Source organism: Ambystoma mexicanum, chromosome 2p, assembly GCF_040938575.1.
Source record: "Ambystoma mexicanum isolate Mex_15411 chromosome 2p, UKY_AmexF1_1, whole genome shotgun sequence".
NCBI classification, from domain to species: domain Eukaryota; kingdom Metazoa; phylum Chordata; class Amphibia; order Caudata; family Ambystomatidae; genus Ambystoma; species Ambystoma mexicanum.
Window position 1 is genome coordinate 1,212,612,345 of NC_090923.1, and position 23,551 is coordinate 1,212,635,895.

Sequence of the window (23,551 nt, forward strand, 5' to 3'; positions counted from 1 at the left end):
GAAAAAGGGAAGTGTAGTGATGTGAGAGGAAAACGCCTTGGGCATAGGTGGCATTGAAGGGGGTCTTGATGGTGGTTTTCTGTCATGATCTCTGCTTCCAAAAGATCAGGACTTGCCCAACTCCCTTGGAAGCAGACCCATAACCCCGGTTCCGAGTGCCAGCCAGTCCCAATTGGGACCTTTTGGACCCTGTCCTGGCGCCAGTGGCACCAGGCTCATAAAGATGCACAGTCCCAGCACTGGAAGCGCCGGGCTCATAATGCTTGGGTGGACTTACCTGCAGCAGACCATGCTGCTTACTTACCTGCCAGTTGAGCCCCTGATCCTCTTCTGTTTGGGACTACTTTTCCTGTTGGGTGGGGCAGGAGCCACTCCCTAGGTTCAGAACACTGGAAGGGATGTTCTGGATGGTTGGGTGGTTCAAGCCCAGGAGTGTGTTTTTTTTATTTTATTTCTTTACTTGACTATAGGTTTAGGTAGTATTGTGTCTTGTGAATTCATTGCAAGGATTGGGAAACGGGATCTAGCAATGTCTTACACTTATCAGAGGAATTTCAGAGTGGTATCTTGGAATGTGAATGGTGCACATTGTGCTGTCAAGAGGAAGGTGATTTTGAGTAAACTAGGGGAGATGGGGGTGGATGTCGCGATGCTTCAGGAGACTCATTTGTTAGATGCGGAGATAGATAAGTGGAAAAAGGAGTGGGTTGGTGATGTTTATGGTTCATCGTTCACTACTGGTTCTAGGGGTGTGTGTATTCTTTTTAGGAAGAATCTCCAGATCACTGGGGTGAAGTGTGTGAAGGATGGGGATGGAAGGATAGTATGTGTCACTGCACATATTCAGGATGCTCAGTATTGTTTCTGCAATATATATGCTCCGAATGGGGGTGATGGTAGTTTTTTTGTAGCTTTAACGCAAATGTTGCAGAATGTAAATGCGATTAATGTGATTTTGGGAGGGGACTTCAATGTGGTCTTAGAACCTGGACTTGATAAAAGTGTGGGGGGTGTGGACAATGCCAATGCTCTGAAAAGAACAGCATTAAAGAGACTAATTGATGAATGGAACCTCACAGATGTTTGGAGATTGCAAAACCCTTCTACGAGACAATATACTTTCTTCTCTGCAAGGCATAATGCTTATTCGAGAATTGACCTCTTTATGACCTCTGGCCTCTGTACACAATCATTCCAAAGGGGTAACATCGGATCACTACTTGTTTCGGACCATGCTCCAATCTCCATAGACTTGCGATTGACCTTCCCGGTTCCTAGGTCTAACACCTGGCGGATTAATGTCTCCCTCTTGGACGACGATGAAATTGTGGACAAAATTGTTCAAGAAGCGAGATTCTTTATATCTGTGAATTGGACTGGTGAAGTCAGGGTGGAGTTTGTGTGGGAAGCCTTCAAATCATATATGCGAGGATTGTTGATTGGTTTGTCCAGCAAAAAGAAAAAAATGAGAGATGCAGAAGTGAAAAAGCTTATTGTGGACATTCAGGATCTTGAGAGAAATAATATGCAAAACTTTTCAGATGAGACTATTAAAATATTGAAGCAGAAAAGGAGACGATTGGAAGATTTGTATTCTTCGAAGGCTGAGTGGTTGCTTTTTAGAACCAAAAGCAACTACTATGAAAAAGGAGAAAAATGTGATCGACTTCTGGCACATCGGTTGAGGGTTATGGACAGTGGCAGATCTGTCAATGCAGTGGAAAGACAGGATGGGTTGGTGACTTTTGATCCTGTGGAGATTAATGCAGCATTTCTGTCGTATTATAAAACCCTGTACTCTTCAGAGATCAACTTATCTGAGCGTACAATTGGTCAATTCATTGATGACTGCCATCTGAAGAAAGTGAGTTTGGAATCCTTGGAGTGTATGGAAAGAGATTTGAACGTGGAGGATCTCAGGTTGGCTGCTTATGCGCTGAATTCTGGGAAGTGTCCAGGCCCAAATGGGATACCAGCTGAACTTTTCAAAATTTTCCCAGAAGAGGTGTTTGCTTTGATGCTAGAGATGCTGCGCGCCTCTTTGAGGAATGGGTGCCTTCCAAGTTCAACAAGACATGCTTCAATCTCCGTTTTTCTGAAGGAGGGACGATCACCAGTGAAAACTGGCAGCTATAGGCCGATCAGTTTATTGAACACGGACAACAAGATTTTCGCCAAGGCGTTAGCTTTGAGGATTGAGAATGCGCTGATGGATATCATAGATGTAGGCCAATCTGGATTTGTAAAAGGCAGACATGTTTCAGAAAATGTGAGAAGATTGTTGCTGACACTGTATGAAAGCAAAGAACACCATAATGATGTGGTGACGTTGTCCTTGGATGCTGAGAAAGCTTTCGACCGTATTGAATGGACATATCTTTTAAGTACATTGAAAGGCTTTGGTTTTGGAGATACCATGATCGGATGGATAAGACTGCTGTATTCCCGGCCGACTGCTTGTGTTCGGACTAATGGCATGGACTCGGGCATTTTTGAACTTGGGAGAGGGACGAGGCAAGGCTGTCCACTGTCGCCAATTCTGTTTGTGATCGCCATGGAATTGCTGGCTGTGAGGATAAGAGAAGAGGATAGAATTGAGGGCGTACGCTTTGGTGCAGCCTCCCAGAAAGTTTGGTTGTATGCGGATGACATGCTGGTGGTGGTTCAGAATGTGGAGAGCTCCATTCCTGTGCTGATGGAGTTGATCAATGTGTTCAACAAGGTTTCTGGATACAAGATCAATTGGACCAAGTCGGAAGCGCTGCCGGCATCAACCACTTGCACTGTTTTGAAGATGCAGGGTTTTCCCTTTAAGTGGTGTCCGAATAAAATGAGATACCTTGGGATTTGGCTAACGAATGATGTCTCGAAAATAATGGATGTCAATATTACACATGTGATTCAATCTTTGGAGGTGGACCTGAAGAGATGGAATGCACTTAAATTGAGTCTCTGGGGGAGAGTGAATGCCATTAAAATGACATCAACACCGCGAATCAACTATGTGCTCAGTGTGCTTCCCCTGGACGTAAAGAAGGGCCATTGGCGGAAAATTGAGAGTTTAATCCAGTCTTTTCTCTGGGAGAACAAACAGCCACGCCTCAGCTTGTGGAAATTGCAGCTGCCCCAAGACTGTGGAGGTTTGGGGGTTCCTGACTTTGAGAATTATCATTTGGCCTTTAGAGCCAGGCATCTGGTTCCATTTATTGAAGATTCGGAGGTTGTTTGGACGCTGGCGGAATCAAGTAGTTCTTCTCCGTTGCCGCCTAGGGCCATACTGTCCACGGTGGATGGATCTGGTTATCTCTCATTTCCGCCGACAAGATTCCTGAGAACTTGTTGGAGGGAACTATGGAAGAAAAGTAAGCGTAAGGTATGTGATAATGATTACATCCCTATCTGGTTGAATCCAGGTATTTTGCTGAATGGGAGGCCGCTATTGTGGTTGAACTGGCTCCTGAGTGGTGTACTATGGTTGAGTGATCTGATGGAAGACGGCAAATGGATCAGCTATAGAAGACTTTCACAAATTAAAGATCTCAGAGACTGTACAGTGGGTGAATACAGAAAATTGAGAGGTTTGCTGCGGAACCAGAGAACTGTTGATGGCGGTGGTTGGCAGTTATGGCACCTGAATAAAAGACATTAGGTGGTATGGTGTCCAAAGTATATAGAAATCTGAGCCAACAGTACACGCCAGCAGAGGGGTTGTTAACTAAGTGGTCTGAGGTCCTTGGCTCTGATATGACTGTGGAGAGGTGGAGGTTTCTTTGTAAAAACGTAACTCTGACATCCATTAATCTTGGAGAACAATGCCGCCAAATCAAAATTCTTAATAGAGTGTTTTGGACTCCCCAGAGACTTTATGCGAGAGGGATGATTGACTCAGAGTCCTGTTGGAGGTGTAAGCATGATGTCGGCTCCTTTGAACACTTGATCTGGGACTGTTATGAACTGAGGACATTTTGGAGGAGTGTCACTGAAAAGATTAATGAGGTTCTATTACTGCAAGAGGATTTTGATTATAACACTATCATCTTGGGTGAGGATGATAAAGTGGAAGATCTCACTTATCCACAGAAATGCTGGTTTTTTAGGGCTACAAATTCTGCGAAAAAAATTGTTTTGAGAAAATGGAAATGTGATGAGAGACCGACCTGTTCAGAATGGGTGGAGGACTTGAGGCAAGTGGCCAGAATTGAGAAGGTTATCCTTCGCAGGAACAAAAAGTTGAAATTGTTTGATGATATGTGGGGTGGGTTTTTGGGTGACATGTGATAATAAGTTGGCCTGTTTTGCTTTTTAGATTCTGTGAAGGTTGGGGATGGATATGGGGTGTGGATTCTATGCAATGAGTTCTACGATTACAATGCTGATAAGTTTGTTGCTTGTATGTTTTCTATAAAATTCAATAAACTTAATAATAATAAAAAAAAAAAAAAAAAAAAACACTGGAACTCTTCTGGAAAGCAGGAACTCTTTTCTTACCTAGGCGAGGCTGTGGAAGGAGACACCTAAGCACTACAGGCGGCTATTTAAACCACACCCGATGGATGAATCTTGCTTTGCGTTATTCTGCATTCTCTGCAGCAGAACGCTCATCGTGTCTTCAGCTTCTGATCCTGGGCCTAAGGGAACAAAGGCTTATCATCCTGGAATCCAGTCTTCAGCAGCACCTGTAAAGACAAAGAAAGAACAGGTTAGCACTACGGTCTTCAGTGGCAGCACATCTCTTACCTGGTCCATCGGCTGTCACCAACGCCTCGCGCTGCATTCCGGCATCTGAAAGACAAAGGCTTACCTACTCTTCGCATGCTCCGGAGGTCTTCGCACTGCATTCCGGCATCTGAAAGACAAAAGGAGGTGCGTTTAAAGACATTGGGCAACTTTATTACTCACGTGCCATTACTCCTTCCCACGCCAAATCCAGTGGGTATTCCAGAACCCTTCAGCTTCTCTAAAGCTCCGAACTTGTACCTGCAAGATAAAAGGAACAGTTAGTGCGCATCGTGAAGCAGGCTACAAGCGCTTACTTACGTGCTTCCAGGCGCTTCTATTCCTCACGCGGGTTCGATCCTCAATTCTCTTCAGCCCGCCATCGCCGGAACCCTGCAAAACATGAGATATCATTACAAAAGACTTTTAAGACATTTGAAGTGCCCAGAACTTACCGTTCGTGCAGTTAACGACGGACAGCAGTCCTCTGAGGTCAAGAGGCCTGCACCCTTATCCAGTGAAGAAACTGGTTACGGCACCCTGCCCCGAGGCAGATGGAGAGCTCGGCGTTCACTTACCTAAGACATCTTACTCTTCGAGTCAGACATACAGTGCACAGAGGTCCAGCCCAAAGAGCCAACCGTGTGTTACACATCACCTTTGAAGATACGGCATTCACCCAGTCAAGACCGGCGCCTCTGCGGGAATCAGGTGAGCGTTACAGAACGCAAAGCCGACTGCAAAACTCCCACCCAGGCGCTATGGAAACCTCGGATACCGACCAGCTAGCCCAGTTACTTGGGGAACTAAGAGCAGAAGTGCATGCAGCCCGTCAGGAAACGAATGCTCTAAGAAGGGAACTGATTATTTCCAAGGAGCGAACAGACGATCTCGCTAGACAATTGCTACAGTCACAAGCCGGACAAACTCCGTTACCCGCATCAGGGGCAAATCTTCCTTCAACATCCTCTACGAACCCAGTGCAGATCAACCTACCTGGGAATGTACCTCTGGCTCCGCCCGAACGATTTTCTGGTGACCCAAAGAGGTTTGCAGTATTTATTAATCAGTGCCGGTTGCACTTCTTATGTCGGCCAGCAGCCTTTCCAACTGATCAAGCTAAAGTAGCTTTCGTGCTTTCGTACCTTAGTGGCAATGCGGCAGACTGGTCGATCCCTCTAGTTAATCAAGATGATCCTGTTCTCCATGATTTTCAAGCTTTTCAGCTCAGTATGGAAAAACTGTTTGCAAGACATTCACAGGGGCAGGCCTTGGACAATGAGCTCCTTTCATTGCGACAGGGTAATCAAGATCTTTTGGCTTATATTGCGTCTTTCAACAGACTGATAGTGGAAACTCGATGGCCTGAGGACAAAAGGATTACGCTGTTTTATAGAGGTTTACGTGGAGAGCTCAAAGATGTGTTAGCCCAAGTAGTGAATCCCCCGCAAGACTGTTCGGACTATATTGACTTAGTCGTTCAAATTGACCACAGACTGCAGAACAGGAAGGCCGATCGTTCCAAGTTTGATGCTCGAGTATTTTCCAAATCACCAACTCCTACCAAAGGAGTAGACTCCGGGGAACCCATGCAAATAGGGGGCCTGAAAGGACCACTAACACAAAAGGAGCGGGAAAGGAGAAAACAGCTGCAATTATGCCTCTATTGCGGAAACTCAGGGCACTTTCTTCGAGACTGTCCGGTGAAACCAGCCAAGAAGGCAGTAGGAGCTGCAGTTACCAGGGTCACAAACTCTGAGCAGGGAAACAACCTCGCCCGACAAGAATAGAGGTCCTCTTGCCTGAACATCCGGATCGATTACATGCGATTGAAGCTTACGTCGACAGCGGTGCCATCGGCAATTATGTGGATCATGAAATGGTTTTGAGGATGAATCTGACTCTTTGTCCAAAGGCTGTAAAGGACGTCATTACTACGGTGGATGGTACGGAGATAGCCTCCGGACCAGTAACGCATACCACCCAAGAAGTGACGCTAATAAGTCAAGATGGACACCATGAGAAGATCGTGTTCGATGTGATCAAGGCCCCTCAGTTCCAGATTATTCTAGGAATTCCTTGGTTAGAAAAGCACAATCCTCAGATCGATTGGCGAGCAAGAACGGTTCAGTTTCCAGAATGTGTCTCTACTTGTCACCCTCGACCTGGTGTTGCACTGGCAGCAATTTCCTCGGAGGCTCCCCAGTTACCTCCTGAATACCTAGAATTCCAAGATGTTTTCCGGAAGGATCAGGCTAACTCTCTACCTCCTCATAAGTCTTATGACTGCCAGATAGACCTGATACCTGGATCTACTCCTCCTTGTAGTAGAATGTATGCCCTCACCGAGCCTGAGAATCTTCACCTCTGACAAAACCTGGATCAATGCCTAGCGAATGGGTTTATTCGTCCTTCCAAGTCCCCTGCTTCCTCAGCTTTGTTCTTCGTTCCAAAAAAAGAAGGGGACCTTAGAAATTGTATAGATTATCGCGCCCTGAACCAGATCACGTTAAGAATAGATACCCGTTACCTTTGATCCCTGAACTCCTGGACCAGGTCAGAAAAGCATGCATATATACAAAGCTGGATCTTAGAGGAGCCTACCACTTGGTACGAGTAAAAGAGGGTGATGAATGGAAGACGGCCTTCCGCACCAAGTATGGGCTATTTGAATATCAGGTCATGCCCTTCGACTTTGCAATGCCCCGGCCGCCTTTCAATATTTTATGAACGATGTCCTCAGAGAGCTCATAGATGTGTGTGTTGTTGTTTACATTGACGACATCCTCGTTTATTCTTCATCGGAAACTGAACATCGGAAACACGTGAAAATGGTCCTCGAGAGATTGCGTCAACACAAACTTTTCACTAAGTGGGAAAAATGTGTTTTCAACGTGACTGAAGTTAAATTCTTGGGATTCATATTATCACCTAGCGGAGTGCGTATGGATTCAAAGAAGGTCGATGCAATTCTCAAATGGCCATCGCCATCCTCCGTAAAAGGTGCTCAAAGCATGTTAGGCTTCGCTAAGTTTTACCACAGGTTTATCCCTGAATTCTCTCGAATAGTCCAGCCCATCACCGCCTTGTTAAAGAAAAACAAATGTTTTGAATGGTCTACCGAGGCGGAACAAGCTTTCCAGAATTTGAAGACTAGATTTATCTCTGCACCGATCTTAAAACATCCTTTCCCAGAACTCCCCTACATCGTTGAAACTGATGCTTCGAGCCTTGCCATGGGGGCAGTTCTATCACAAAAGGACCCAGTAACCAATCAGTTGCATCCCGTGGCATTTTGGTCCCGCAAATTCTTGCCTCCTGAAATCAATTACACTATTACTGATAAGGAACTTCTAGCTATCAAGTCCGCCTTTAAGGCTTGGCGGCATTATCTTCTGGGGGCCCGACACACCGTTACTGTGATTACAGATCACCGAAACCTGCAATATTTGAAAACCGCAAAAGCTCAATCCTCTAGGCAACTCTGTTGGGCACTATTCTTTGCCAAGTTTGACTTCATAATTACCTATCGACCTGGTACAAAAAACGGTAAAGCTGATGCCCTTTCTCGGATGGGAGTGGAAGAACATTTGATCAATCCTAAACCTGTACCTATCATTCCCGAACAAAGAATTCTGGGTGTAATCGCCACACAATCCATAGAGGAAGTTAAGGATAAAGCCAGGCTACTGGTAACTCCAGCAGACATACAGAATTGGCATCTGCAGGGAAAGGACTTTACGGTGAAGGACAACCTATTATATTTCCAAGAATGGTTATACCTGCCCAGCACAGATTTACAGAAAAAGGTAATCTCTTGTTATCACGATTCTTTAATGGAAGGACATCCCGGTATGGCCAAAACCTTGGAAAAGATCAAGCGCTACTTCTTGTGGCCGTCTTGGAAAAAAGATATCAGAGACTTTATAATGTCCTGTGGAGTATGCGCCCAAAACAAGAGTCAAAAGGAAAAACCAGCCGGCCTCTTACGCCCTATTGACATCCCACCTCGCCCTTGGCATATGCTTTCTATGGACTTCATCACCGATCTACCTCCATGCTCCGGATACAATACGATCCTAGTAATCGTGGACCTATTCTCCAAGATGGCACATTTCATTCCACTCAAAGGCTTACCAACAGCAGCAACTCTGGCCCGAGAATTTCTCGAAAACATCGTCCGACTGCATGGTTTTCCTTCAGTTCTAATTTCGGATCGAGGGAGTCAATTTATTTCTCATTTTTGGCGAAGTTGCTGTCGGTCGGCTCAAATTGATGTGAGACTTTCGACCAGCCACCACCCTCAAACCGACGGACAAACCGAGAGGACCAATCAAACTCTGGAACAGTATTTGCGCTGCATGCTACAACAAACTGAAAAAACTTGGAAAGATATCCTTTGGATAGCTGAATATGCCTACAATAATTCTGTCCACTCGGGAACTGGGAAGACCCCGTTTTTTCTTTTATACTGTAGTCACCCTCGAACCTCGGAGTTGGATCCACTCCAAGATCTTGGAACACCAGCAGTAGACCACCTGCATTCTACAATCACCCAAGCCTTTAAGGAAGCCGTTTCTCACCTTCAAAGGGCTAAAGAACAATACAAGAAAGGAGCAGACCAACATCGGAAGGAAGCCCCCCAGTATCAAGTAGGAGATCAAGTCTGGTTATCCACCAAATATCTACCTCTAAAAGGACCACGCACATTCAACCGAAGATACCTTGGTCCCTATTCCATCACTATCATAGTAAATCCAGTAGCGGTCAAGTTGGACTTGCCCCCTCACATGAAGATACATCCGGTCTTCCACGTCTCTCTATTAAAACCCGTGCAACCTCAAACCCGACTAACTAAATCTCCAAAACCTATTCTAGTTGACGGAGAACTCGAGTTTGAAGTCAAAAGCATCCTGGATTCCAAGATCTCCAAATCTAAACTATTTTACCTGATTGACTGGAAAGGCTACGGTCCCCAAGAAAGATCCTGGGAACCTGCAGAATATGTCCACGCGCCTCGTCTAATCAAAAGATTTCATCGAACATTTCCTAACAAGCCAGAAGCCCAGTTTGGGAGGGGCCTTGAGGGGGGGTGCTGTCATGATCTCTGCTTCCAAAAGATCAGGACTTGCCCAACTCCCTTGGAAGCAGACCCATAACCCCGGTTCCGAGTGCCAGCCAGTCCCAATTGGGACCTTTTGGACCCTGTCCTGGCGCCAGAGGCACCAGGCTCATAAAGATGCCCAGTCCCAGCGCTGGAAGCGCCGGGCTCATAATGCTTGGGTGGACTTACCTGCAGCAGACCATGCTGCTTACTTACCTGCCAGTTGAGCCCCTGATCCTCTTCTGTTTGGGACTACTTTTCCTGTTGGGTGGGGCAGGAGCCACTCCCTAGGTTCAGAACACTGGAACTCTTCTGGAAAGCAGGAACTCTTTTCTTACCTAGGCGAGGCTGTGGAAGGAGACACCTAAGCACTACAGGAGGCTATTTAAACCACACCCGATGGATGAATCTTGCTTTGCGTTATTCTGCATTCTCTGCAGCAGAACGCTCATCGTGTCTTCAGCTTCTGATCCTGGGCCTAAGGGAACAAAGGCTTATCATCCTGGAATCCAGTCTTCAGCAGCACCTGTAAAGACAAAGAAAGAACAGGTTAGCACTACGGTCTTCAGTGGCAGCGCATCTCTTACCTGGTCCATCGGCTATCACCAACGCCTCGCGCTGCATTCCGGCATCTGAAAGACAAAGGCTTACCTACTCTTCGCATGCTCCGGAGGTCTTCGCACTGCATTCCGGCATCTGAAAGACAAAAGGAGGTGCATTTAAAGACATTGGGCAACTTTATTACTCACGTGCCATTACTCCTTCCCACGCCGAATCCAGTGGGTATTCCAGCACCCTTCAGCTTCTCTAAAGCTCCGAACTTGTACCTGCAAGATAAAAGGGACAGTTAGTGCGCATCGTGAAGCAGGCTACAAGCGCTTACTTACGTGCTTCCAGGCGCTTCTATTCCTCACGCGGGTTCGATCCCCAATTCTCTTCAGCCCGCCATCCCCCATCGCCAGAACCCTGCAAAACAAGAGATATCATTACAAAAGACTTTTAAGACATTAGAAGTGCCCAGAACTTACCGTTCGTGCAGTTAACGACGGACAGCAGTCCTCTGAGGTCAAGAGGCCTGCACCCTTATCCAGTGAAGAAACTGGTTACGGCACCCTGCCCCGAGGCAGATGGAGAGCTCGGCGTTCACTTACCTAAGACATCTTACTCTTCGAGTCAGACATACAGTGCACAGAGGTCCAGCCCAAAGAGCCAACCGTGTGTTACACATCACCTTTGAAGATACGGCATTCACCCAGTCAAGACCGGCGCCTCTGCGGGAATCAGGTGAGCGTTACATTTTCCTGCTCTACCACCTGTGATCCTTGACCTGGAAGGTGACAGTACTGTGGAGGGTGGCAGTACCGCGGAAGTCGTAAATGCAGAGGATGGGGCTCCAAGGGATATTGTTTTGATATCTGTGGGTCAAAAGGGTGCTGTGGAAGCACCCACAGGTCTAGAAGGTTCAGTGGGGGATGCTGAAGGTTCCGTGGAGGTTGCTGACTCTACTTCAAATTATGGGGAGGCAGCAGTGACAACCCCCAGAGAGCCCAGCTCTGAGTTTGGTACTCGTAGAATGAGTTTGTTCTGGGTTCTATTACAGGGTGATAATTTTCGTTGTGGTGTTCCCACCACTCCTTTCCTTTTCTTTCCTCTCTCCTTTTCCTCCTTCCTTTCCCTGTCTTCCCTTTCATGGGTGAGTGTTGATGAATGTATGTTGATTGTGTGTGTGAGGGGGGGAGAAGTGTAGTAAGTAGCTTGTGACATACGAGCGTGGAATTCTACTTGTAGCTCCAATGTTCCAATGTTGTTTACCTTCGTTGTGGTTCCATACTGGTCACTGTTGAGAGAGCTGAGGAAGCGGTGGCACGGCTGGCTACAGGTTGATCAGAATAAACAGTTACTGATACATTCCAGTTTACTTTCTTTATTACATAGTGGTTGCCATTGAAGCTGCCATAGCATGCTTACAGAAGAGGCAAGTCTTGGGGCATCTAAAGCCAACGTTGCAGCCGAAGTCTGAATCACTTGCAGCCACTGTATCAGATAACGTGGTTGTCCCAGGTGGACCCTATTACCATTACCATTTTATGAGGGGGTTGTAATTTGCAGTTTAAAGAAGAAGTCTGTACTGCCCACTGTGCTGATTCTTGAGGTCTGGGGATACACTGGCAGAGCACCTGGTGTGTATAATCTAGGAGCTACAGAGTTTTGGAGTGCCTTGCATGCCTCGGTGCCAGATGTTTTGCTGTGTAGACACCTTCTCAGAGAAACTCGGGGTTTGTTCTGTCAGAAGGTAGTCTCTGAGGTCTACCTAGGGTGTACATGCAGTCGAGGAAATGGGCGGGTGGGTGGAGGGGCACCAGATTGGAATAACAAGCAGCAAATGTAGGCACATTGCCAAGGAAGGCTGGGCCCAAATGGTGTAGAGAGGCATACATACACGCCATTTATAGAGCCTACCTCCTTACCTTTGTCATACTGGAAGATCAACAAGAAAGCACTGTGTTGGACACCTGGTATCATCCCAATACCATATCAAATTTATGATAGACGTTATGCGCTCAGACAACCGTATTGAATGTACCCTTGAAATGAGGTGGTAGATATGAGCCTGCAGACACCACAGGACATAGAAGAACTATAAGGAATATCTGGCAGATGTAAAGTGACGCCACTAGAAATAGAAGATCAGTAAACGCACTTAATTTGATGGATGCATATTTAAAGAATGAAGATGTGACTCAATTAACAAAGTAAACAAATGTGAATATAAAGAAAACCATGTACACTGAGAAGATAAGTGACAATAGATGTAACGTAGAAATGCAAGGTAGATAAGACAGTGTAGAAGCTTGCTGAAGTAGGAAATAGAACGCGAGTAAAGCAGCCATGTTGAGAAAATGGTGGTCAGCATTGTATAAAAGTAAGCAAGAAGCCTCGAGAGGGAAAACCAAGACTGCAGAGTTGACAGTCACAGGAATACAGATTGTTGCAAAAACAAAGGATATTTTCTTCGCTCAGAATCAAGAATGCCACAGCAAGGATTCCTGTCATCTGGAACACCATCCCTCCTGAACTCCAAAAAATCCAAAACATGACTGAGTTAAAAAAAAGGCTCAAAACCTTCCTTTTCAACGCACCCTGACTCTAAAGTCACTCTTTGCCCCCCTATTCTGTTTTTTTTGTCTTGTTCGTTCTGTGTGCACCTTGAGGCCCTTGGACGAGCAGGCGCATTATCGAAAATTAAAACAAATAAATAAATAAGAAGCAACTGCAAGGCTTCAAAGGAGTCAAAAAGGATAAGCTTTTTATGCAGGACATATTTCTCTTAGATTAAATAAAGGAGGGAACAATTGCAACTGCCAAGTATTGGTCAATTAAAGATGCAGAAAGCACATGCAGAATAGAGCAACCAAGCCTCCAGAGACCAAAGAGAGCAATAGCACCCAATATAATTCAATCAATTAGCACTAAATAGAAGGACAGAATGAACAAAATCATGGTCTCTTCACACATGATTCAGGACTGGAAAACAAGGCCTATTCATAAAGCTGCAGTTAAAGATAGCAATGTACCTTCACTCCCTTTAAGGTTCTGAGGAAGAGAACGGTCAGTAAGGTCAACTACAAAGAAGAAGCCTTGACTTAGGGCTAACTGATGAGAGATGGTAGGCTAATTAGCTAAGAAAGGCAGTTGTATGTTGTTCTCCTGCACCTGGTTTGGTTGCTTACGTGCTGCTAACGAGCTGAATGTCCAAGGTTGGTGAGAGAGTGCCAACCAATAATGAGGGCCTATGCAATGGTGGACCATACATTATTGCACAGACCTATCCGCTGTTGGTATTATGTTAGTATCTGTATTTTACATAGTAAGAGGTAGTTCAAGGGGTACCTACTAGATAAGGGGCATCCAACGATGATACTAACAATTATATAAACTATAGGTATATACATTTCCCTTAACCAATCCCTCCACCCAGTAGGTTTTTACTGTTAGCCACATAGGATGCCGTCATAGCTGACATATGTTGAGGTATGAAACTTTTTGTGTAACCAAACTACATTGAGTTTTTGTGAACTGCAATCTGTTTGCCAGGTTTCCCTACTTTATTGAACTGACAATAAAGTCGTATTTTGCCATATTCCTTGAGTCTGTCCGGTTATTTGGGCCTGAGATCATTTATTGTGGTAATCCCATTCGGCACTTGGAATGCCCAAGGCGCTACTGCACAATGTTACTTTGCTGAGGGAGGTGGTAAAATCCCTAGCAGCAGCCCTACATCAAAGTCACTCAAGGCACTTCCTTAGTCAGGGTCACTACCTTCAACTAGGAGACTGTGTGACCCTGATTCAAAGCCCGCCCCTCCATTGCAGAACTTCCAAAGGGTCCTAAACAAGGTCCACTCACCGTTGCAGGTAGGAGTGCACAGTTCAGCATAGGACACAAAGGGTAGATCTGACAGCACTCCAATTTGGCCAATTTAGGACCAAACTGGACTCAGAAGCGCCACAGCTGGACAGACAAGAAGGCAGGCACTGGAAGGGCTGTCACAGGGTTTGGTGAGGCCTGCTGCAAAGAATTTGCTGAGGCCCCTTTGCTATTTTTCCCACTGTGCAATCGTCACTGCAAATACGAGGTGCAAAAACTCTCCCTTTAGTTTATATGTGCGGAGGGCAGTTGATTTGTTGGTGAGGCCCTCTGCGCGCAGCTGGCCTAAGCTAGCATATTTCTGTTGTTCCATTATTTGTAGGGTAAATCCTGAGACTGAACAGACTGAAAATCTCATAAAGATCATATCATGTTCGCCCAACATATGTCATCTTCCACCAGTATATAGGCCTGGGATCACCAACCAGGAGCCTATTTCTTATACTAAAACAATCTGTATATGTTGCTGCTAATGTGAGCTGCATTATGACATTTTCATCACAATACTCCTGTCGGACACCTTCCTTTTTTTACATGTGTTTTTGCTTTCTCTTATGTGCTACATTTGCAAAGGTTCCGGTGGAGAGACCATCGTTTGTCTATAAAAGCCAAACTGACTAGATTGCCCTGACCCGAAGCTTCTTATTTAGAGTAAACTTGGTTGTTTTATGTTTCTGAGGCCTATCGTTTTGTGCAAAAGCACTCCACTTATTGATGTCATTGTGGTCTAGATTTTCTGAAATGCATGTAGAATAGTTTGTATTTTATCATTTTACTATGTATACTGCATCATGTCTGATTTCTCCTGCTTCTTAGCCCTGTAATAATAAGTTAATATTACCAAATATAATAGTACTTAATTATCAAACTCATTCGTATGAAGGACTGATTCAGCCATGCTGAAATATGAACTTGGAAAGTGCAGGCTGGCACATTTCAGATGTGAAAAACCAGAGGGTGTTTCACAACCTAGCCCCCGGGGATCCCGTACTCAGGTTGCCAGGGAAAGGCCATTGCTTTTGGATCCTGACCCTGGGGGAGGACAAGTGATGGAGGATCACCTGGGTAGGGGGTCCTCAGGGAGTGGGGGAGAAGCACCCAATGGTGAGACATGGTATCCCCCTTTTTCCACAACTCATCTAACCCTTATCCTGCTTATTTTATGGGAAACTACAACTCCCACAATTCCTCCCCACTTTACCTTGACAAAAGTACTGCACCAAGGAACATGAGGAATGAGGTTAGATGGATTACATCCCCTGACTTGCATTGGCCCTGTCCCTGTAATGAGGCCAGGCAGAGTCAGTCATGTAACTGTAACAATGTACACCTGCCACTTGTTAGCACTCCCTCTGAAGATAAAAGGTGGCGCGCACAGGCACACTTTGAGCAAGGCTAGGTACAAGAAGGAACAACTCTTCTGAGGCTGATGCAAACCAGGCTGTGGAAGGTGGAAGGCCAACGGGCTGATGGACAATTGAGAGGATCAAGAGAAAGCCAGTAAGGATTTCCATGCTTTCGGGAGGCCATGAGCATTCGAAAAGCGAAGCCGAGCGAGCCGTGGAAAGAAACCTTCAGGTTGCCAGAAAGCGGCCCATGTCCCTCCCGGGTGAACGGCGGAGTTGGTGAGGAGCAGAAGAGGCATTGGTAACGGCCTTGAGCTGCATGAAAGAGATGAAAGAAATCCAGTTAACATAGCCGGTGAGTTATCGAGTGAAACAAAAGTCTGGTTGATGTTAATGGGAAAGTGACTGCCATTTGAAAGGATGCGCGTGTGCCGATAAAACGGCAACAATTGTTAAAAGACAAGGATACAAAGTAGCCGAGTGGTCCTGCGAGATGAAGTCGCACATTCGAAAGTCTCTGTGAAATGTTTGTGGATTTTGAAAGATATTGCAAGTGGAGATCAAAGGAAGCTGTGATAAGGAAAACAAGTTGAATAAGAGGAAAGTGACATTTTGTGAACTGTCAAATATGGCAAGAGGGCAAAAGTAAAATATAAGAACTTAGGAAAAAGGTCAAGAAGGCAAGTGAAGGAGAATAAGAACTATAAATAAGAACTATAAGTACCAAAAGGCAATTGGTGTTGAATTTGAACTCTGAAACTCAAAGAGAACAAGAACTACAAATACCAAGAGGTATTGGTATTACCTATGAACTTTTGAAAAGGCCAAGAGGGCAGACTAAAGAGAGTGAAAATCATACGTACCACGAAGTATTGGTGCCACAAGATGCTGTTAATGGTGAATTGAAGGATTGTTGACAGATAGGTCGAAGTGGTCATGCAGAGGAATATGTAAATTCCTTGCCACCTCGAAAGTCTTCGTCAGAGACAAAGATATATGAGTTAAAAAATGGGGAAGGGATCCCCACAAAGGAGAGACAGGCTCGAGCTCGGCAGAGGCAAGCCTTTGCAGAACTGTAAGAAATTAAGAATATGTGAGCTGAGTATTGATGGCAAGGCGGGCAAAGCTGAAGGAAGTCATTGAACTACCAGATGTTGAAAGCCTAAGATTGAATTGTTGAATCATACCAGTAAAACTAAGTGTTCAAGACTGACAGAACTGTGCCATCCACCCATCCTTTGTTGTTTGAGAGACTCTCTAGACCCCGTAGGGTTCAACCTGGGGAAGGTAGTTGGTGCTGAAGCCATTCTGCCATTTTCTTTTGAGACACTTTTTTCATTTGGTATTCCCTTAACACATTTGTTATTCTAAGAAGGAGGGCAAGGTTAGGTTTTCTTACTATAGGCTTTTTATTTTTTACCAGACTGACTTGGACGTATATGTTATTATTTAATGGTCGAGATTACTCCCATTTTAGAGTTTGGGCCAGTTAAGAATTCTACCAACCCAATCAAAATGGTAAATAAAGGTTTTTGAAATGTGTATCCATTGTGTCTGTGTCTACTATTGATACCATACCTTCCTCACATAGAGTTCAGCTTTTAACTCACTGAGCTATCAAATTGCGAAGCAGTATGCTGTTTAATAACCTGTGCAGTTAAAAAGAAACACTTAGGAGGCCACCAGGGGGTGCGCTGGTGACTAGTTCACATTAGCGTGCTCTCCCGAGGGCCCGAGTAAGTGAAATTAGTCCATGCTAACCCCCACCCACCCACCGGGGCCCTGCTGAGACCATATATGAGGTGAAGACTCCTGGCACACACCGTCCCAAGAAGGAAGAAAAACTCAGTGGGACCCTGAGAACGGCACCCTTGTGCTGTTCAGTGATAGTGGCGCACCCTCTTGCCAGGGTCACGGAGCAGGTGAAGCCGCATGTGATGCATTGCCCCAGTGCACACGTGGGTAAGAGCTTGCAGTGTGATGGAGGAGGTTGGGGCACCCTGCCGGCAGCAAATCGCTCTGCCCCCCCACAACATCAGGTGGTAATGGTGGTGATCTGAGGAGCTTGCAGGGGCTAGGCGGCTGTTCACCCAGCAGCGTTGAGGCGCCACCGGTGTGCACCTCACGGTAATGGCGGAGAGAGAAGTGGGAACTTGCGGTACCCTAACCATACGCCGAAGTGCAGACAGAGCCTGCAGTGCCTGCCGTGAGCCAGAAAGTAGAGGCTCCCTCTGAGAGATTCCGTGCTGCGGGGTGCAAAGTGGCTTTAAGTTGAAAGGCTCCCAGGAGGTGTCTGGACATACCGCCACTCAGGAACAGAGGAGGCACTGCTGGAAGTGAGACACGCTTCCCCCGCAGACGACCCAAGGTGAGGCATCTGCAACAGGGCACTATACAGACAGAGAGAGAGCCTGCAGTAGGGACCGGCTGTGTAGGCATTTAAACGCCTGGCTCACCTCTACAGTGTCACAAAGTAAAATTGTGAAATCACGTTATACGCCAAGCCCTGGGGCTGCCATTTCTTGCCCTCCCCCGCCACCTGGCGCACCAAAGCTTTCACAAGGAGACAGAAGGGGCGGTATTGACCCCACAAGGGCCATTGGGACAACAGAGAGTAGGGGAGGTGGTGGCCGCTCCCTCCTCATGACAACCCTATTCTGACTGCTTGCTGGTGCATGGGATCACCTGACCCCCCCCCCCCTCATTGCCTGCCCGTGACCTCAGAGAGATTGCCCCGGGGACAGTGGGGCACTGGTTGGTTTAGGGACTCCTGATTTGGATACTGGTCAAGGATTGAGGGCTCCTCCTAGGGAGCCGGTGGAACATATAAGTGAGCCTCTGGGAGACCCATGCGACTCCTTAACACTGAGAGGCTGGAACCAACTGCACTGCTGGGCTCCATGCGAGTCCCCAGCCTCCCATTCTGGGAACAGGATGCCCTTTCCCCGAATTGCCTCACAAGACATTGACCCCTTTGGACACTGCTAGTGCCCTGTTGCCTTAGGATCCAAGGACCAGACCTGGCACCTTATTGGAAGAACAGACAGAGACCCCTCACAGACAGCCGGTGTACTTCTGGTATACCCTGAGCTGCGGGAAAACGGTGGAAGAATAGGCAGGTGTGGGCCCCCTTAACTGGGGCGTGTGCCCGCCTCCCCCACTGGTGGGCCGGCTGGGGGAGCACGTACAGACGTGGACTGCGGGCAGGTTGTTGGACGGTAGAGGTGGCCCCAAGGGGAGGTACAGCCCTATAACACCTGCCGGATGAGGGGTACGGCCTCATGGGAATGTCAAGGTGGGGACTTCACCAATCAATGCACCTTCAGGGAGTCCCTGAGTTGATCTCCTGAAAACAGAGGATGACCGGTGGGCCCTCTATCACAAGGGAACAAGAGAGGATATATTCTTGATCTGGAACCATCGGCGGTCCCCAATCGCTTAAGCTGGATCGGGGGGAAGCATACGGACATTGGTGGAAGAGTGGACAAAATCACTAAAAGGATTGACAAGATGGAAGAACGGCTCGAGGACGTGGAGCATAACCAGTCCTCCCTCGACACCCTGGAGACCCAGATTGACGTTCGACTTTCGGTGGTCGAGAGGAGAGAGGAGTAGATGCTACTCAAAATGGAGGACCTTGAAAATCGCAAAAGGTGTAGCAATTTGCAAATTTTTTGGGATCCCAGAGAGAGAGGGGGAGACCGAGGCAAACCTGACGAGGACCCTCTATGAGATCACAAAACTCATTTTTGACAATGACTCGGTGGACGAAGCCAGGATAGAATAGATTCATTGGGTTGGGGGAACAACAGGCGGTCCCAGGTCAGTCCTAGCTCGCTTCCATAATTATGGTGACAGGCTTAAGGTCCTTGAAATGGTGAGAACAAAGGGTCTGGTGACATATGGTCCTGCAAGTATCACCGTTTTTCAAGATCTCTCCTCGCTTACCCTCTCGAAGAGGCGCCTCTGCTCCCTCCTCACCAAGTGGCTCAGTGAGAAGAGTGTGCAGTACAGATGGGGGTTTCCATTTTCCCTCTCCTTTGAAATTGAGTGCCACAAATACCAGTTCTCCATGGCAGAACAGATACACAGGATCACCAGGGAGTTTACGGGCACTGAGGAGGCACTGCATACTTCGAGGGAAAACAACGAGGAAGGCCGTTGGCAGGTGAAAGGTCTGAGAAGAAGACGTATTCCAGGCTCCCGGAAGTACAGAAGTTGGGCACCCCACCGGGTCTGAGCCGTAACTTTACAGTGACCCATGGTTCAGTGAGAGGCGATGTGGTGAGGTGGCTACCACTTGGAGTGGGCGCTGGCGGGGGTCCAGGATCTGAGATTGTGTGAATTATACCGAGAGTTGTTTTCTTATAATTGTTATCTTAAGGGGGTATTCTAAACAGGGATGAACAAGGTTGGTTCTTTTCGGGGGTCACCGGGGGGGTGGGTCAAAGTGGTTTGATAAGGCTGGGCTCGGGCGACCGGAGTTCTGGTAGTTCGGTTCTAACCTGGTCCTTTTTCTCAGGAGGGATCAGATGCTCGAGGGGGAGGGGGAGGTAAGGGGGAAGGATGGGCGGGATGAGGTTGGAGGGGGGAATCATTGGTACAGACCCAATTCTGTAGCCTAGAACTTCATGGCATTGGTACAGACCCAATTCTCTAGCCTAGAACTTCATGGCACGGCTTATTCTGAAGCCTGCATCCCTTATGGGTGGCAAGAATCGAGACCCCTTATAGGGATAACGTGATGGCTAAAGCTGAAGTGGTCCCCCGAGATGACACGTTGAAAGTGGGCACCCTTAATGTCAAAGGCCTTAACTTGCCCACAAAAAGGTCATTGGTAGCAAGGGAGTTCTGGAGATCGGGAATGGACATACTGTTCCTGCAGGAGACTAGATTCTCCAGGGGGGGAGGAGCAAAAGATCCCAAGTGTGCAGAAACGCAGCCAATACTGGGGTTCGGGCCTACTGAGGAAGGCAGGGGTGGGGATCCTGGTGAACAGATCACTAAGGATGGAACTTACTAAGACCTAGTTGGATGTTGAGGGTCCGGCCTTGGTGGTCTCGGGTAACATAAAGGGAGTGCGATTCTCGTTTGCAATGGCTTATGCCCCAAACCAAGGCCAGCTCAGGTTTTTGAGGAATGTGCTAGCAAAGATACGGGTTGAGAGCACAGTCCACCTCATCACAAGGGGGGACTTCAGTATATTCTCTTAAGGAACTAGACAGGCAGACATTACAGGATATGGTACATGACTCGCCCGGACCAGGACACTGAGAATTCCAGGATGCATTAGTGGGATATGGGTTAAGAGATACATGGAGACACTTCCACCCCCATGAGAGGGTATATACTTTTTACTCACCCCCACATGGTACATACAATAGAATAGATTGCATGTATAAATCGAGGGAATTGTGGGAAGAGACAATAGACTCAGAGATCACCCTGATATCGCGGTCTGACTGATATGGTTACAGCCGAACTCCAATGGGGGGGGACTGATACCCAAGGGGATGAAGTGGAGGTGCAATGAATCACTCTGGAAGGACCCCGTATTTCACACTGAGTTCAGTGAGAAAATTATGAAATATTTCAAAACAAATCACATGGGGGCGGTTGCGCGGGATATCATATGGGAGGCGGGAAAGGCCACGTGGAGAGGGATTCTAATTAGAGAAGGGGCAAGGAGAAAAAGGGAATGTGCATTAATTGAAGGTAGGCTGTAGGAAGAAATCCAAAGATTGGACAAAATAGCACACGAGCGGTCCGGAAGACGTGAGGAACATATAGCTGTTACAAGAGTTAAATGGGAGGAACTCTGCTTATTGGAAGAGGGGAAGATACTTTGAAACCTCCAGTATTTGAAGCAAAAGTTATATGAGAAGGGGGATAAAGTGGATGCATTTCTGGTGGCTAGGTTGAGGGGGCAAAGGGCTGAAAGGTGGGTTATGGGAATTGATGGGGCAGAGGGTGATACTGACTCACCGGGCCATGGGATTGCAGAAGCCTTTGCAAACTTTTATGAGTCATTGTACTCCTCAGAGGTGGCTCTGGAAGCAGATGATCCTGCCCGGTACCTCGCAGAGACTCACCTATCCAAACTCTCCCATACGGAATCAGAAGCATTAAACAACCCCATAACGGAGGAAGAGGTCAGGAGAGCAGTGGGTAGACTACCAATGGGTAAGGCTCCGGGTGAGGACGGATATACCACAGGGTTGTATAAGTCGTTTCTCCCCGTCTTGTCACCTTTTATTAAGGAACTGTTAAATGAAATACTAACTATGGGGAAGGACCCGGAATCATTTGGGAGGGCACTCATTACCGTAATACACAAGGAGGGGAGGGACCCCCAGGGATGTGCTTCCTACCAGCAGATTTCCCTATTGAAAATAGATGCAAAAATATACACGTGGATCCTGGCGACTAGATTGGAGGGGCACATGTCGGTACTTGTCCATCGGATCAGGTGGGATTCATTAAGGGGAGACAGGGGGCTGATACAATGCGGAAGACTCGTCAAATGATCCATGCATACCGAGACATGGCGGGGGACCCGTCCCTTCTATCACTTCATGCTGAGAAGGTGTTTAACAGGGTTGAGTGGAGCTTTCTCAAGGCTTTCCGCGTCAAATTCGGTATTGGGGGAAGCTTGCTCCGGGGTATAATGGACCTTTATTCATCCCCTAGAGCGGGTGTTATGGTGAATGGAGGATACTCCTGTTGGTTTAAATTGGGGAGAGGAACGAGGCAGAGCTGCCCTCTATCCCCAATATTGTTTGCACTCTCTTTAGAACCTTTAGCCCAAAGGATTAGGGATGACCCAGGGGTGGTGGGATTCCAGGTCGGGGGGGTGGAATATTAAATTGCATTATACGCCGACGATATGCTCCTCTCTGTTATGGATCCACTGCAATCCATACCTGCAGCGTTCTCATTGATCGAGCAATACGGCCAGGGGGCAGGACTGAAAATTAACAGGCCTAAATCGGTGCTTTTCCCCTAGATCAGGAAAGGGAGGCAGAAATAGATAGGTTCACGCCATTGGGGATGCAGATAAGTCTGAACAAGATGAAATACTTGGGTATAAACGTTAGGAGAACTTGTGGGGAACTATTTGAGGTGAATTCCCCCTCCCCCGCCCCTGATGCATAAAATAAAAGAAGACTTCACAAAGTCGAGTAAGCTAATGATCTCTTGGTTGGGGCGTCTCAATGCGCTCAAAATGGTGGTTCTCCCCAGGGTTCATTATGCGTTCCAGATGCTTCCCATTCGCATTCCGGAGGGGTTCTTTAGAGAGATTCAGTGTTCTATTTCAAGGTTCCTTTGGCAGGAGAAAAAGGCACAGATCCCCAAAGAGACACTGGTTTACCCAAAGGGAAAGTGGGGTGGGCCTCCCAGACATGAAGCTATATTACCAGGCTGCACAGCTACGAATCCTCATACCTCATCTTTGTTCTCAGCGTGACCTTCAGTGGATTGTGCTGGATGATTTAATGCTGCACCCTGCTACGGTGGGCAAATGGTTATGGGTCCCTAAAAACAGAATCTCGACGAGGATTTGTGATCACCCTATTGTTGGTACCCTGTGGGATATCTGGAAACAAGTGCGGGATATGAAGGGGGTCACCACATGGCCCTCTCCGTTGGGACATCTGTGGTTCCCGGGGGTACGGGACATGATACCGAACCCTGAAAGATTCCAGGAATTGTATGAGGCTGGACTTAAGAGGATAGGCCAACTCTGGAAGGGAGGTAATTTTGTCACCATAACTGATCTGGAGGCGTCACTGGTAATAGGTAAGCTCTCTGTATTCTCCTACCTATTGTTGAAAGCAGCCCTCACAGAGGCGCAACTGAGGGAAAAGATACAAAGGGAACTCACGCCCTTCGAATCGCTTCTGGATAAAAGGACAGAAATTAGGGGGTTGATCTTGGCTATGTATGGGGCCTTGGC